General features: G+C 41.0%; 1 protein-coding gene across 1 annotated transcript in view; it reads left to right on the top strand.

The window, feature by feature from the left end:
- The window catches only part of grik4 (glutamate receptor, ionotropic, kainate 4), a 128,993-nt gene that overhangs the window by 13,389 nt on the left and 99,694 nt on the right, over positions 1-15,910 (top strand). The gene's annotated exons all lie outside the window — the stretch shown is intronic.

A 15,910-nucleotide genomic window follows, 5' to 3' on the forward strand; every position in this document is an offset into this window, starting at 1 on the left:
TCGTGTCAATGGACCTCAGTTAACAACGCCTCTGTGAATGTTGCCTAGATACAATATTCAGGTCTCTTCGAGTCTGTTTAGTGTTTATATTGTGCATTAACATGAAAAAGGTCAAATTTAAAACAGACTAACAAAAAAGACTGAATAAGGATGAAAGAACACGTTGAAGTTGAAATGAGAGTTGAAGGTTAAGGGAAAGGAAAGATGGAGATATGGATTATAAAAAAGGACTCACAAAAAGGAGTGGGAGCTGGTTTTACTTAAATCAGCCGTAACATTAAAATATAGCAAGAGCAAACACGAATTAGGGCATAGATGGTTTGATAGAAGCCAGAAAAAAAGAAAAACAATGTTTCTTTTAAGCAGAACTAGAAAGTGAGGATACATGAGGCAAAACAGTGTGTTGACAATATTTTCTTATTGTCTGAGAGACAAGTGCAATGGATTAAAAAACAGGAAAGGAAAAGGAAAGAAAAAAGAGTCAGACTAAAAAAAGACAGGCGGATAAATTGCAATGAAAATTGTTGGATGTGGACCATGGAGGGCAATATTCAAGTTGTGTGATTGTGTTTTCGGTTTCAGTGCTGTAATTGTTGATATTTTCAGCTAACGCACAGAAGTGCTTTCATGGGCACTGAAAAACAGTTCAAAGTCAATTTGCAATATCATCACATCTGATTATTTGGACTCAAAGCTGTAGCAACACCAAAGCGCACATTGCAACCATAGATTATGCAATGCCATATTAAAAGAATACATCTGAGGTCTTGTTACCATGGCAGCAAATCAAGTTAAGGTGACAATGAACATGAAAATAAAGATGAATTTTTTGATGACATTTTGTCTCTGCATTTTATTTTGCCATCTTTTAAGCCGAGCATTTCACAACAAAACCATATGAACACTGAAAATAGGACAGAGGCATAGTAGCAATGGTGTATATGTTGGTGTAACAGTACAGAGGAACACATTTATTCATGTCAATTTAGTTTTTGCTAAATCTGCAGATTTTAAATGGGCCATTGCATGGCACTTAAAGTGATAACATATTCCAGTCATCATACACCCAATTAGGAAAAAAGTGCAAGAGTTGGACCAGTAAACAGCAGAGAATCTGATGGATTAACAGGGTACAGAGAAATGACAAACTTCATGGCGGGACATCATGGACAACATTGATGCAAGATAAACACAAGCACTATTAAACACACACACGACTTGTACTCTAGGGCAGTGTGGCGGTCTATTAACTGTGTACAGACAGGTAGGCTATTTTCACTGTGCAGCCAGCTATGTTATTAACTCGCTTTGCACTGAATCAATTGACAGGTCTCCAGGTGTCAGTGTGTCTTAGCGTGTGCGTTTGTGTGGTTTTTCCCTTTTCTGTTTGTCCTCTCCATCACCGGCTCCCTGACTGTTCGGGGTCAGTGTATGATTGTCCCTCTTGTATTTCTCCTATCTCCTTACCTCAGATTACACAGAGTGCAGTCCTGTAGGGAAGCGCCGTGGATTACCGTCCACTCCCCCTCACCTGTATCCCGTCCTGTCCTGTCCCCGAATCCCTCACCTTATCAGCTGCATACACACTCCAGTAGGGACTCCCACAAAGACACTCCATCCACTGGTCCTGTTACAACCCCAAAGACAAAAGCATATTGCCCTCTTTGTTTCGTATTCACATACACTGAAGCAAAGGTACACGTAGATACATATACACACCCACTCACAAACAGAGGGTGTTTTCAGCACCAGGCTTATAAGCACAGTGTTTACCCTGGCAGATTCCTCGGGGTCTACCAGTTACATTGTTAACCCTCCTGTTCTGTTCACTGGGGAAACCTCTATAGTCCATGATAACATCCCACACCTATTCAACATTCAGGCCTCATTTATAGAGCCATGTGTGTGTGTTTGTGTGTGAGAACAATCGAAAGGTGCCGTAGTGGCGTTGGGTGGCCTCCAGGACCCCAACTAGCTATCTGGGTCCCATGCGCTGTTTAGGTGCTGGTATAATGAGGCAGAAGTGGCCATCAGTTGAAGCACTAGATAGTAGAAACAGCAAGGGAGGACAGAAACATAGCCTATGGGGTACTGTGGCTGTAGAAGCAAAGGGCATGAGTTCCCTGGAGGTACAGTGGTGGCTGTGAGAGGATGATGATGACACACATGTATGCAGGCACCAACAGACACACTGTACTTGTCACCGAGTTCATGTTTGTTTTCCCTTGAGTTTTATTAGGCTAGGCTATGGGAACTTTGGAAGCCCTCAGATACACCCTGCCCCTGCTCAGCTCCCCAACACTCACAAATGACTTGTCTTGCTCTTCCTCCCTCTGGACATCTCTCCATGCCTTTTCTCTATACATCTCCGTGTTCCCTTCCTCCTTCTTAAATTTGTAGTCTTTTCAAAAGTGTTTTAAGTCTCTCGAGGAGAGCCTCATTTCCCCGAAGCTCAGTTTGAATGTCTCACACCATCAACGTAGAGATAAACGCGGCCTCACTAGTATCTGTCTTTCAGACCACGCTTAATCCAATCTAACTGATACTTCTTAATGCTGAGTATAGATTTATAGTCAAACCTTAAATTATGCTGCAGTTCCCTCTACTTTTCGTCAATGCGACCCTGGCTTCTTCCAAATCTTTCATTTGAAGGTCTTAAAATATTGTGAACATCTGTCCCTTTTTCATCCAAGAACTTTCACTGTATACATGTTGGTTGGATCAGAGTAGGAGCTCCGAATGGCCATGAAGTATAGTTTTCTTTTCTTTTTTTGTCTCCTTGAACGTGTAAAAGGCAAAGGACAGCAAGAGAGAGGGAGAGGAGAAGATAAATTTGACCGTGAGCTTGTATCAGGGGGTATCCAGCACATATCAGTGCTGATACTGTTGAAGGTCCTAAGGAGCTTTTGGTTTTGTCCCTGCGGGTGATGGATACTCGCCGAGTCCACGACTTTAGCAGTGTCCCTGCCTGCCCTGTTGAAATGATGATAAAAAGTCGATACTTCATGTGCAGTGGTCATCACTCAGAGTGTGAGCATATGACTACATGCCAGTGTGCAAGAGACAAAGAAAGAAATAAAAATGAAGAGAATGAGGCAGAGCAAGAGGGAGAGAGAGATGAGTGATTGAGAGCAAGGTTACTAATGTCCTTTTCACGTGGTGGATTATACTGTAGCATTGCCCTGAAGCGACAGGATGAGCATTGACCCCCTCGGGTGCTCTCAACCCATTTGAGTGGCTGAATGTCTGGCCTTTTCCCCAGACTGTCACATCAAAGGCTGTCACAGATACAGGCAACAGCTATATGGTAATAACGGATAACAGGAGAACGGTCCAGTATAGCCATCTTCTTTCCCTTTGAAAGTTTTGATTCACCAGAGGTTGTGTGTGGCTGTATGCTTCAAATCTCTCCACTTTATAGAGAAGCACCGTTCTCCTCTCACAAGCCATTGTTGGCATGTTAGATATGGAGTGAATCTACAGCTTTGCAAACCCTTTTTTTCTTTTTTATAGCATCATTGTTGCCCATTTTCTCTTGAGTGTCCAAGTATCAGCAGTGGCATCCTTTGCTTGTGGATCTGTCTGCCACTGGGGACACTTCTGTCTGTCAGAACGTCTTCTGATCTCTGTCAAACTAGCTGAGCATGAGGATATGAATGCAGTGCAGCTCAACTATATGGCCCTATTGTTGTGCCCTCGTATAACTATAGCGCCATGCATACAGCAAGTTTCCAGTTGGAGAAATTTTGCCTCCCAATTACAATCCCCAGGCCAATTAGTGAATGTGTTTAATGAGACAAGGCTGAAATTTACCTTCAGTATTAGTTTATTGATCCAGCCAATCAGTAGGAAGGAAAATGCAACAAAGGGCAAAGATGTTTCATCCATTCATGGTGTCGAAAGTGGCATCAAGTACAAAACAGATGGACAGACGATGGGCGAAGTGTAGACTGTATAACATAATATATCGCAGATGATTGTCTTTAATCACTCACTCACTTTCAACAGTGAATAGTCTACTATCAAATTGTTCAATTTGAACAGCTGTTTACCTTCATGAATAGGAATAACAGCTGTTGACGTAGTGTGAAGGAAATGTAATCTTTTTGTCATTTAGCGTCCTCAAGCTCACTAACACATGCACAGGACTGCCATCTGCATTGACCTTTGCATGAGTGAGGTTTGTCTGAGGTCTGTCCATCAGACTGTTATGAAAGAAGTGCTCCTGTCATCCACTGTAAGGCATTGTCTTGAATAATAAAGGTAAGTTTACTGCAGGTTAAACCACCATGTCAAAATGCCAAAGGCTCTTCTCAGCCTGCACATGGCTCTTTTTGGTCAGCAGCCTGTTTGTTTTAGTGTGTCTCTGAGATTGCATCAGGTATTAAGCACCATTACAGAACGTATACTATAGGATACTACCTTACAGTGTATATACAGTCTCCATCGGTAGTTTCACAGGAGGTGACAAGCATTTACTTCCTCTCCCTCTCACTAGCTGGTGTCTGTTAAAAAAAGCTTTCTTCTTTCTTTCTTTCTTCTTTCTTCCTTTCTGTCATCAACATCGCTCTGTTCTGTCTTTCCTCCCTCTTAACCTTTCCTCCCTTTCCTCTCATCAAACCGTCTGCTGGTCTCCCTTGACCTTCCAGACAATTACATGCCAGTGGATCTATCTGTAGGCCAGGCCTGTTGAGGGAGATATGCTGACTGACAGGTAATGACACCCACTGAGAGCTGGAATTCCCCCAGGACTCTCTGTCTGCTTGCCTGCCAGCCTGCCTGCCTGTCTCCGGTCCCTTGGGTCCAGAAGTCAAACTACAACCGCCCCATAGTTGCTGTTTTCATCATAATAACCACCATCCTCCTCCTCATAATCATCATCATCGAGATTATCCTTGTGCAACAGACATCACACTCCAACAGCGTGTTAACCATCTTACTGTCTCTCTCTGTCACAGTCTTGTCAGTCTATTGCTCGTCGCAAGAGGTCTGCCCAGGGTTTCCCTCCCTCACCATCTCTTCCTGTCACTTTCTCTCTCTTTTTTTATTTCTTTCAGTCTGTAACTATCCCTTTAACTATCTTTCCTCCTCCCGCATCTGTCACTCTGACTCTCTCTGGCTCAGTCCAAACTATCATTCATTTTCACTCATTTACGCTGAAAGTCTGAGTGTATATGAACTTTTGGCATTTATTTCCAGTTATCCTCCTCCCATCCCTTTCATTTTAGTTTAAAGGGCCTATTACTTTGACTTTAATTCCTCCTTTGGCACCAAGACTGAGGAGGTGTTGGGGGTGTAAAGGAATAGAAAGTAAATGTCTGTGTGGATGTATGAGCATGTGTGTATGAGAGACGGGGAGGGAGGCTCTGTCATAATTCATTGAAGTTGTCCTGAGAATTGATGGGAAGTTGAACCACAGGCTGTGCACCAGGTGCGGCCATTTTCTCTCAAGTGATGGAGTTTAAGTTTTTCTCGACCACCTTCAGAGAGCCATACAGACACATAGCTATTCTGTTGTATGATACAAGCTGAAGCCGTGAAGGGACTAAGTATACGTCCAGATAAGGCTGATTAACACCCATGGGCACAAATACATACCCTTTTACAACTTTTGCTTCTTGTTTCACAAACAATGATTTCATTTTCTATCGTCTATCAAATGTAACCAGCACTGTCAGGGTTTTTGCCTGTGGCCCTATCGGTCCGTGACTTAAAATACTACTGCCCCCTTGACATTTTTTAATGGTTCCATTAAATTTTAATACCATATAATGAAAAGAAAACAAAAAATGCATTCATTTTTATTTATTGTCACATTTATTACTTTGATTTAAGTATCCAAACAGTACAAGAATTCATAAAGTGGTGATCAGTCTGTGCTGTCTGTCTGTCTGTGTTACCGACTCTTGTCATGGCCCTCCAGAGGCTTCACAGCCTTTAAAGAGTGATCTCTTCCGTCGTGTCCAGCTTTGACAGGAGCTGGCAACACACCACGCAATGCATATTTCTGTTTATGTCGTCATGTTTGACCCAGGGGGATTCATCCCTCCATGAAGGAATGAATGTTCTTTTCCCCTTTTTCTCATGGCTTTTTTTTTGCTGCTACCACTTCCATTTTGTCAAATCCCAAAATTTCCAGCTGTCAACCAGCTCTGTCGGGGGGACTCAGGTGTTGCGGGCAGGCTGGAGGCAGTAAAGGCTAACTACAGTATGTTTGTTTTCAGGACTGACCCAATCAAGATGGTGAGCTCTTAAATTTACTATCACAATGTGATTTTCTGGCAGCGCTTGGCCATCAGGCAGCTGTTACTGTTAATGTTCACAATCCTCTCACATCATCCCCAGTGAGTGATTGGCCATCATCTTGTCAATTAAAACTCTGCTGTGAATGTCACACTTACAGTTATCAGGACAGACACTAATTGTCATGAAGCAGAATAACTTTTAAGTGATTTTAGTGCACTTTTAAGGTTACCAACCGTACGTACTGAACTGCAATACCATGTTCAAACTGATATCAGCACTGCGTGAAAACACAGCCGTCTCATTCATTTCAATGAGACCACTGTGTTGGCACAGCGGGGGTTTTTGTCGTAACACAATGCTATGTCATTCGGCAAGGAACTGCGTTGGCCAGTCAAATATGGTGCAGCAGAAGATAAAACAATTGCCACTGTGAGAACTTTCCAGAGTTCAGTAAAAATTTCACCCATGAACTGCAGTGTTTTGGCATCTGATAAACTGTCAAACTCATTTATTTATTACTAAAATCTGCCTTGTATTTCATTGTCTCACTGGTACTTACATCACCAATCCCCCACCAACTCAGCCCCTTGTATATTTTTAACGCAGTGCTGTTTTCAGTCTAAATGCCTGGTTAGTTACTATCGTAAATTTTAACAGTGCACTGTCCCGTGGCATTCTGTAAACATGTAGTGCTATGTGGACCCAGTAGCTTAAATTTGTTCTGAATGACATGAAAGATATAGAGTGGCCTTTGTTTTCAATTAACACAAAAGGATGTACATAAGTTACAATTCTCCTCTTCTCTGCCAATCTTAAAACACTTGTGCAAATACCAAGAGTATGGCTGTGAGGCAGCAGCCACCCCTCACTGCAAAGCAAGCTTCATCCTGTGAACTTGAGGATTTGGGGCGAGGAATAGACACCCAGTAAGCCTACGTTGCTGGAGACAAGCCCACGCCAGTGTGGCCTGCGTACCATGAATCATACTCCCTGCTGTCTTTCCATGACAACCATTGCTCATTCTCTATCACCATGCTGTCAGAAATACCCCATTCTTTCTAAAGTTGAAATGTTTGCCAACAGCTACTGAGAATGGATGGCCATTAGTCGGCATGAAGACATCAGGATTTGAAGCGTTGGCTCAGCTGATTCAAGAGAAACACAAGTAGGCGGGTTACTTTGCACTGATGAATTGCTTTCAGACGTTTCCAACCCAGTGGGAGTGGAATTGAACAAATAGCAGCATCAGTCTGTCAGTGGATGAAATAAAAGATGAGACTGCACTGTACACACACAGGAGGATGAACTTATGGCCCAACATGTTAATGCAAAGCCAGCCATTCACACTGCTGGTTTTGTTGTTATCCAACATAATTTTTCTAATTTGGCAGGCACCACTCCCTAACCCACCTAGCCATGTCCGTTTTCATCAATCTGAGTGCTTCTGTGACAGGTTCTCCACTGACTCTATTTTATGCTTTGTGGTTGTCCTGTAATCATGCTGACATTGGCAGGGTCCCATAGGTGGAACCCATCTGTAAACAACTTCTGTGCTTTCTATTTATCTGATGTCGTTGTGCAGCCACTGCCAACAGTCTGGTGGTGCTAATGTATTAACAATAGCAGTCAGGAAATTATGTGGTGCATCCATTGGATCTTTATTACTTCATGTCAACATCTGCAGCATTTTGACCATCTGCAGTCCCCATGTGATTGTGCCAAAAACAATGTTTGCCAAATATTCTGATTTTCTTCTTCCACCTGTTAGTATACAAGCTCAAGCCTGTCACACGTGGCATCTTTGCATCTTTTTGCCAGTGAAATTAATTACTCTTACTACTTTTACAGCTGTTTTTGTGTTTTGACTTATATTGTGTCGGTAAAAGAGGCTGTTAAAAGTTACAGCTGCCATTCCTGAGTGTTTCTGCATAAACCTCAGCAGATTCTGCAGCTCCTAAAGCCTCTGTGGTACTGCATCAGCTAGTTGTGTATTTGCACTTGGCTAGCTGTTGTTTCAAAGCTACGTGGCTCTGCAGTGGTGCCAGGTAATAAGCTGAAGTGGAGCAGAAATTAAATAGAGAGTGGCACTACAGAATATAAACAATTATTCCCAAGACACAAATGCATACAATGCACACACACACACACACACACACACACACACACACACTTGAACACTAACGCACATGCACACACCTTCCCAAAAGTCCTGTCTCATAGACTTGCTGGATAAGACCTTCTGCTTATTGTTCCCCTGAGTGAAATGAGCCTCCAGTCATAACTCAGATCATAAATGTCTCCTGTATATAGATACATTTGATATACAAACACACAATGTGTGCACATGCAAGACGACATGCAAAGTGCACACAAGAGAATACATGATGCGGTAACACTTGCATATTAGACTTTCAAGCAGCGATTATTACCTGAGACAGCTGTCATCACCCTGTCTCTCTCATCCACAACCTCAGTGCAGTGTATTCTGGGACACAGACTTAAAGTACATGCTCTCGCTTTCCTTCCCTCTTTCATTTTCACTAACATAACCCTGTGTTTTGAGAAATTGTAAATACAGTAAAGGTTATAAGAGGCTACATTCCACAATGGAATATTTATGCTTTATTTTGCAGGTCATTTTACAGCCTCATTGATCAGTTCATAGGATGACATTGGAGCATAGGTATTTAAAAATCCATCTACTGTGATGTTTTATTAACCAAAACATTACCATGTTACTCATATTAGTGTAATTGTGTGAGTATGTGATAATTACTTGACCTGGCTGCTGTGAGAGCAGAACATCAGACGCTTTATTCTCTGATGTCCCAGTTGTCTCAGCCAATATGGCAGAGGGTGGTCTGCGGATGAAGTGCTGTCAGAAACCATCAACAAGAACTGTAAGATTACGGCTTTCTAATTATCGTCTCTTTATCTCAATGTCGCCATTCACTCTTTGTCATCAGCCCTCGCAGGTTCTTTGTACAAGGAGGTTGGAAGACAAAGGCAGTGCTCCCTCATGTGCTTCTCTGACGATGGCTTTCACGTTCACAGGCCCAGAGGGACTCTGTTAAAGACTTCCTTTTAATTACAAAAATGGTGATTTCAACGCCAATTATCATAGTTATTGACTGCGTCCCATTGAGATCTATGCTTATGGTTCCAACTTTTTCCCATTGACCACCGGTGACAACAGAAGAAGTATAAACTGCAGACTAAATATGCATTAACTGAAATGACTGTCAGAAGTTTTACAGGCCAGCGGAGTCAGCGTTAGCATTCAGCCTCAGATTAATGAGACTTAACACATCAGTCCACTCGCACACATTATGATATGTGTGTGTGGGCTATAATTACATTATGTGACACCAGGAAATCAGTTTCTTGTCGCCAGGTCTTCCGTGAGCGAGGTTTTCTAATTATGTAAGATAGCACCTCCGCTTCCTTCGGTAGTGCACACCACAGGGCTTGCGGATGAGATTGATTAAAGTGTGGAACTAGCAATTCCATTTGCCATGCAGTCAGACAAGCAGACAGATTGGCTGTGGTATAGTTCGCAGTCATGGTGCTCCAAGTGAATAAAACAGCTATTAGACAAGCATGACGCACAGCGTTTTCATCTGCTGACATACACAAGTGCATGGGCGTTTAGGCGCAGGTACATGCACACACACATTCACACACTCACAAATACGCAGAGAATATCCGACACTGACAAGGCCGTGATAGCTGTCTAGTGTCTGCTAATTAATACCAAAGCAACCATCAAATAAAGGAGAAATGTTGTTTATAAAACATTGAAAATGTCAAATGAGTTGAGTTTTGGATTTACAAGTGTTATTTACAGGGATAAAGTCAAAGAAAACCTCAATAGGAATCAAGTCCCACTAATGATGTCTTTGAAATGAAAGGAAGAAATAATGTGTGTTCGTATGCGCTTCTCTAACCCGCTTTGATGAAAGCGAGGACTGACCTTTTAGTTGAAAATAAAATGGACAATATGAAGTACAATTTACTGACATAACCTTGACATTACTTGCATGTCACTGCTGGAAGACAAAAAAAAAACAAGACTATCATTTGAATCGCCTTCCTCAGTCCCTCAGTGGAAAGAGGGGGTGAAATGTACAAACCCATTACACTAAAAGGCAGCTGAATGAGGTGCTGGGAGAGGACAACCCTTTGCATTTTCCAATTGCGAGGTCCTTGACCTTCACATTTACTGTGACTCTACGTCGCATATAAATTGAGCTCTTTATTTGAATTGCAGCCTTTGTTTGAGAGTAATGGTTTCAGTTCAAAATCAGACACAAGTATTATCTGTAAGATTTAGGTTTGAATTATCCAGCGGTTGATACATGAGCCTGTGAATCAAATCTGGCATATTAAAGCATAAAAAAAGAGAATTGATGGCGGTGACAATGATAAGGGGAGAGCAAACGTTATGAGTCAATGTCCCACAGGAGAGTTTGATTAGCTAATGAGCTGCTTTGTTATTTTGTGTTTTTTAAAGTCATCCAAGTGCACGGCCTGGTCCACAGTGGCTTCTTCGTTGATGCTGTCATTAAGCCCTCTACAAACCTGCATTAGTGCACAGCTCTGTTTCTGTGTGTTGGCATGTTTTCAGGAAAAACAAATGTGATCCCTCCTGAACACGATAGGGTGGACTAATCAGCCAGCTACAACAAAACAAGCAGACCTCTAATGAAGTTGCTGAAGTAGAAGTCGATGCCAGAATATGGGGAAAGGAGCGTTTGCAGTGATTAATCTAAAGGCCTGATATGGTAAAAAAAAAAAAAAGGAGTACTTGAGTACTTGAGGTGATCAATTTGTAAAGCGGACTGTGTCAGTCTTCACATCACTATTTCCAGATTCAAATTTGTTTGTCTACCCCCTTGTCCAGTGTTCCCTGCATTCCAGACAGATTCCAGACAAAACCAAACAACACCACATTAATTATACAGTGTCACTCCAAATAGAATACGTTTTTCATGGAAAGATGCTTTTAAACAGACTTAACTGTTTAGTCTCCTCATCACATGCTCGTTCACATTGGTGCATATTTTCACATCACACAAGGTGGGTTTATTTTTAAGGGATAAACAACAAAGAAGATACTAACAGGGTGTGAGAACCTTACCAAGAGATCTTAAAAATGTCTGACAAGCCACTTTTTTTTTTACTGCATCTTGGGCTTACATGTATATTGGGCGTCGGTAACAGAGTTGTACCATCTTTGAACATTGAAATATTTCCCTGAGTAATTCAAGGGTAAGGTACTTGATGTAATTTGAAAAAGAAAAAGTTGTGTGATCTGAACTTTGTGATTCCTCATTTTCCACTGCAGTTTTTGCTTGCAAGATATTATCTGAGCAAAATGACGCAACAAGTGAAAAATGGGAGTCTTGATTTTTCCACCATATAAAACAGAAAAACAAAGAGGCTAGTGTCTTGAATACAACATATGCTGAGTTTAGGGCAGGGCAGAAACCCTCAATGTATACTCTAAGTAGATAGCTGGATGAGTTATTTTACCAGAGGAAGTCGGAATAGAAGCAGGTGAAACATGCAGATGTCTGTCCCTGTAATGCCTTGCTATAAATGCCATAAGATAGCAGAAGTTTAACTCCATCAATTTCTTGACGTGCTTTTTTTATGTCAATACTTTCACATTTGGTTCTTCGAAAAGTGGTATGTTTTGCATCAGTGCGCTCATTCCTCACTCTGGATTGATTCTAGCTTCTCATTTACCTGAGGCGAGAGGATCAGTCACTCAAGGCAATAATGACTACTGAGAGCACATATATGCAAAGTGTATGATTTTGAATAGAAACCATTGAATTCCAGTTCAAATGACAGCCATGTTAAATCACTTTACAGCGTCCATATTCTTTAAAATCGTTTATTTGATCAAAGGCCAAGTCCCTCTGAACTCTTTCCTCCCTCTCCCTGTCAGGTAATGGCTTTTCCCCCAATCAAAGCCCAAGAGCTGGAGAGCACATTACCATTAATTACCTCGTACAGTTGGTGAAGAGCCAGTTCATTTGATCTGCATTTAGCACTTGGCCTGATGGAAAGAGAGATGCAGCCATTGAGTTAATAGAGAAGCCAGCAGATCCCTCAAAAGGATAATGAGTTTTTTACCCTTGACTGCCACTTTCCAGAGACACTTCGAGCTTCTGTATGCTTATATCACAAAAAATCTTAGGCAGTGCAAGCCTGTGTTCGGACCTTCCTTTTATGCACTACAATAGGGCCTTGTTACTAATTTCCACTTGAGGTCAAAAGGCCTTAATTCTGACTGCAGTTCTTCAGTTCTCTCCCATAACACACTTTTTACAGAACAACCTGTCTCCTGTGGTTTGACTTGTCAGAAGGAATACAGAGAAGAAAGAAAAGCAAACTGCAGGAAGTGAAGTTTTAAACTTTTAGTGTTGCTGCTTTGTTGTAAATATCATGTTCAGGATGGATACAGTCCCGGTTGTAAATACAGGACTCAAAGTGACAGAAACTTTAATGGCAGTGTGTGCACATGTGTGTTCAGTATAAGTGTATATGTGCATCTGAAAGAAGAGGTGTGTAATTGTGTTTCTTGTGTTTCTAACACAATCTTTTACCATTGTTGTGGTTAGCAGAGTTTATACAGTTTGTGCATAATGGTTTGGTGCTGTTTGTCTTTAGTGTTACGATTAAAATCACCCAGAGTTTGACATGTTACAAAAGCATCACATCTGTGAGAGATGCTAAAAGACCTCATGAGATCATTTTCTTGTGCTCCGCGCCTTTATCTCGGAGGAATTCTCATTTCATACCCACTTTTCACTGAGCCTCTCTTCCTCGCTACGCCTCAGTGTACCTCCGGGCTGCTCATTGATTGGTTTCGATGGATCAAGGGCCAGCTCGTGTTTTCCCTGTGTGAAAACAGCCCTGCTTGTTTGCCAGCCGTCATGCATTGACCACTCACAAATGTCAACTCTTGTGAGACCAAGACATGTCAGGATTATAAGTTTCATTCAGTGGGCGTACACTTACTGATGTGGATAGATTTGGATGACGGCATTTCACTTGATTCACTACATTTTATTGATATTTGTGTTTTTGATGCAGCCTTGGGAAGGGAGGTGATATTACACCATTTTCATGTCAAGGAAAACTGTCTCAAATGAAATGAATGAGAGAAACAGAAGATACATGACATGGCAGCACAAAAGTGAAAGACATTTGAAAGACAAAATGAAATTTTAAGAAAGAACTACTGCAGCATCGCTTGATAAATCTCTGCGGGTTTGTCACTACAAGCAACCCCTTTCGTATACACTACATGTAGTCATTTGATCCATATTAATGTAAAGATATCGATTATAGCAGGTTTATAGTCCAAGGATGTAACGCTGCTACATCTGGATGTAATGTCAATAGTCTAATTACACATCAGAGAAGCCCAATATTTTTAGTCATGATCTTGACAAGAAATCGTGTTGAAACCATTAATTTTAAACTGTGTCGACGTAAATCACAGGGTTTTTCCTCAGGATTTGAAGTGTTGATCCTTGGACAGCGAGAAGTCCAGGGAGCTGAGTGATGAATATTGATGACGCTGGCTTTTATATTTGAGTTTCTAAAGCGCCTTACATTTCCAGATGTAAGGCTGTGCCTTCTTTGAGGGATTTGAAAACTGTGGGAACCATGCTTAATGATGATTGTATTGAATGCTGAAGCCATTTATGGTATACGTTTGGTCAGATAGGATGACGAAGACATTTTTCCCACCCAACAAAGCCATTAAGAGCAGACTTCTATAATCTAAAAATGTCAGCCTGTAATGAATGATCATGCCTACCTTACCTTGAACATGCCTGCTTGTCCTCAAAAGGTTGTTTTACACTCTTAACAAATCACACTCTTTGCACAACACATTCACTTCAAGTTGATTGCTTAGTGCAGAGAAATATCCTTTGCCTCCCTACACATAAAAGTTTAATTGAATGTGCGCCTTAGATTTTATTAAACTATCTAAATAATATACCAGTGATTATATTAAGCTGTTGTCAGTTGTACGTGATCGAGAGGGAGTCATTTAAGTGCATGAAGAATTAAATATATTTGTCCACAGCTTTTCAATCAGACAGAGATAAGTACAACCTCGGATGACCTTTTCACTGCTACTCTCTGCATCTTAGCAAAGCATTTTAATTGGTCATAGATATTGGTTTGCGTTATGATATCTCATGACTGGATATGTCTCATCTTTGCACGCCAGAGTTCGTTGTTGTTTGTTCAACTGTGTGATCAGCAGGGAAAAGGTCACTTCAAACACGCTCCAGTTCTGTATGCAGTTCTGCACGTCTAATTCTGTTATGATTAGGCTTGAAGTTACAACACTCAACCTGCAGTTCTTTTCTCTTTAATGGCTAGTCTACAGTACATTTACCTTTCAGCAAAGTTGGGCTTAATTGTTTGGGGTTTTTTGTGCCTTATTAATTTCACACTTTTCCGGGTAGGTTACTTTTATCTCCCGCCTCTGCTTTAACTGTAAATGTAATCTATTTAACTTGAGAACCTTTACGCTAACCCGGTATAATTACATTAATTAAAAAGCCTGCTTTCAGACATCCGCTGCTCATTTTATTGTGTTTTCCTTTCTACCCTGAGCTCAGACCTTTCGAGGTATATTACAGTTCCTATAAATATTGGCTGTTCATGTGGCTGCTGATGTTGTTGGGCTGATGTGAAATGTTGAAACTGACGTCTTGAGACCAGGATGAGTATTGAGTTGTTGGGGTTAAGCGTCACACCTTCATGGAAAAAGGGAATTCGTGGTTAGACTGATAAACAAAAATGTAAGATAGGCCATTTATTCAGGACATATAAAAGCATATATGTCATTCCATTTCTTTCCTCTTTGATAACACAGTGAACAGACGATGTTTACTGTCCCCGCTTCATTGCCCACGATGGCAATTTGACATCTGTGCTGTTAAAGGTCACAGAATACATTTAGGATATCAAACTTAAATCCTTCAAAACAGAATACAATTACAGTGTACAATCCTCGAAAAACAAGCCGAATCTACTGTCTAAATGTCTTTTATTATTGCTACAGTGTATTCACAAAATGCATACAAATGTACCACTCCTTAGTTATCATGTAGTATGGATTGATTAAAATCCCTTTTAATCATCTCTACAGTCTTATTGTGGTGGAATCACATATTTTGTTTCTGCATAAAATATGAGAAGAGTGCATTATCTACATACAGTCCCTTTATAATTGGCTTAGCTAAGCCATATACAAGACAGGCATCACTTTTTCTGATAATTATACAACAAATACATTATCGCATACAGAATGCGTATAAATCAGATCTCAGTGTAACATGTTGTCTCATTATTCCTTGATGCCCCTGTGGCAAACTGATTTAATTTAATGTAATGTAGCATCTCTGAAAAGCTACTGCAGTGACGTCTCTGCTCTGCCTCTATGAAAGCTAAACAACCAACAGATGTTTTGAATGCTCTGCTGCAGTAATCGGTGTGTTATGAATTTATATTTTTGCAGTGTACTTGAAAACATCTTTGAACAGGTGCAAGACTTTAAAGCTTTTAAGCTTTCAAGCTTTTATCATACAGAGCAGATATTTACATTAAATAGCACTCACCCTTT

The sequence above is a fragment of the Enoplosus armatus genome, chromosome 5 (assembly GCF_043641665.1).
Source record: "Enoplosus armatus isolate fEnoArm2 chromosome 5, fEnoArm2.hap1, whole genome shotgun sequence".
Classification (NCBI taxonomy): domain Eukaryota; kingdom Metazoa; phylum Chordata; class Actinopteri; order Centrarchiformes; family Enoplosidae; genus Enoplosus; species Enoplosus armatus.